Here is a 2,546-nt window from a genome sequence, read left to right on the forward strand (position 1 = left end):
TTTTTTAGTGTCAGAGTGGTTGACAAATGGAATGCATTAGGGGGTGATGTGGTGGAGGCTGACTCCATACACAGTTTCAAATGTAGATATGACAGAGCCCGATAGGCTCAGGAATCTGTACACCTGTTGATTGACGGTTGAGAGGCGGGACCAAAGAGCCAGAGCTCAACCCCCGCAAACACAACTAGGTGAGTACACACACACACACACACACACACACACACACACACACACACACACACACACACACACACACAAGGGCTCTGGATTTATAGATGATTAAAGTTTCATTTTATTGTAGAAATGGTTCGTAGGAGAAAGAAAGAAAGAAAGAGAGAGTGAGAGAATGAGAGAGAGAGAGAGAGAGAGAGAGAGAGAGAGAGAGAGAGAGAGAGAGAGAGAGAGAGAGAGAGAGAGAGAGAGAGAGAGAGAGAGAGAGAGAGAGAGAGAGAACGGATCGCTTTGTACATAAAACGTCGACAACCAAAATTGTTGTGTGTTTAAAAACCTTCCTTTACCCTATCTAATCTAATTTAACCCAACCTAATCAATCCCAATCTAATCCAACTTAATCTAACCTAATTTAACCCAACATAAGTTAACCCAACCCTGGCAGAAACTGTAGTGTTGCCACACCCGGAAACACAGTTGCCATCACAGTAGCATCATCAACCTGTATCAACTTGATGTCAAGTTGGCGGTATACTTTACTCTGCCTGTGGTAAACTCAATATCAAGTTGCTGAACTTTGGGGGTCAGTAATGTTCTCCATGTATTGACCTCAAGCCAAACACCCCGGGGGGTATAATGAACAAAATACAATAACACCCGGGGGTTATAATGAACAAAATACAATAACACCCGGGGGTTATAATGAACAAAATACAATAACACCCGGGGGTTATAATGAACAAAATACAATAACACCCGGGGGTTATAATGAACAAATTACAATAACAAATGAATAACATATCCGGAGGTTTGTTACTTGCGGCTGGAGTTGAACAGTTGTCTACGTTACTGTGGCACAGTTGTCTACGTTACTGAGGCACAGTTGTCTACGTTACTGTGGTACAGTTGTCTGCGTTACTGTGGCACAGTTGTCTGCGTTACTGTGGCACAGTTGTCTGCGTTACTGTGGCACAGTTGTCTGCGTTACTGTGGTACAGTTGTCTGCGTTACTGTGGTACAGTTGTCTGCGTTACTGTGGTACAGTTGTCTGCGTTACTGTTGCACAGTTGTCTGCGTTACTGTGGCACAGTTGTCTGCGTTACTGTGGCACAGTTGTCTGCGTTACTGTGGTACAGTTGTCTGCGTTACTGTGGCACAGTTGTCTGCGTTACTGTGGTACAGTTGTCTGCGTTACTGTGGCACAGTTGTCTGCGTTACTGTGGCACAGTTGTCTGCGTTACTGTGGCACAGTTGTCTGCGTTACTGTGGCACAGTTGTCTGCGTTACTGTGGTACAGTTGTCTGCGTTACTGTGGCACAGTTGTCTGCGTTACTGTGGCACAGTTGTCTGCGTTACTGTGGCACAGTTGTCTGCGTTACTGTCGTACAGTTGTCTGCGTTACTGTGGTACAGTTGTCTGCGTTACTGTGGCACAGTTGTCTGCGTTACTGTGGCACAGTTGTCTGCGTTACTGTGGCACAGTTGTCTGCGTTACTGTGGCACAGTTGTCTGCGTTACTGTGGCACAGTTGTCTGCGTTACTGTGGCACAGTTGTCTGCGTTACTGTGGCACAGTTGTCTGCGTTACTGTGGCACAGTTGTCTGCGTTACTGTGGCACAGTTGTCTGCGTTACTGTGGCACAGTTGTCTGCGTTACTGTGGTACAGTTGAAAGAACGCATGGAAGATGATTAAAGGCCGTTGGGTTTATCCTATTTAATTTCATCAATATACTCTGATAATAATTAACACATTAACCTACTTACTCTGGTTAAAGCAGCTGCCCGTACACATAACCCCACTGAACCTTCCTGGTCACCACCTGGACTGGTAACCGCCGCCAGAGTCCCTAATACCTAATCATGACTATAACTCTCCACACCTCGTTAGTCGTCCATACAATACTCACTACGGACTGGACTCGGTCACCAAGATCACTCAGCGGGTCCCACTTAAATAACATGAAAATATTATCCATTTATTAATTCATAATCATTTTAATTAAAGTAAAGAATAATTATATTAAATTACAATCAACAAAATTCCTCCTAGGATTTTCCCTCCACAACACGGGGAGCTGAATAAATTCCCGACCGAGACAGAAAGAATTCGGCAGTTTTTTTCACCTAATGTGCCTGTTCACCTAGCGGCAAATATCACGAACTCCAGACCAGCAGTTAATAACCAGCTAATAGGAAGGCAGAAATAGCCTATGCTACTCTATCCCTCTGAGATGTATTTTTGTTCTTGTCTCAATAAACATACTTAAACTTGAAGCAGCTAATACACAATTACACTCTACCCACTTTAAGACCCCGGGCCAAAGCATAAGCTGTACTGAATGACCCAGGAAGCAGGCAGAAGAACATAAGCTGCCA

This window comes from Procambarus clarkii, chromosome 20, assembly GCF_040958095.1.
Source record: "Procambarus clarkii isolate CNS0578487 chromosome 20, FALCON_Pclarkii_2.0, whole genome shotgun sequence".
Classification (NCBI taxonomy): Eukaryota; Metazoa; Arthropoda; class Malacostraca; order Decapoda; family Cambaridae; genus Procambarus; species Procambarus clarkii.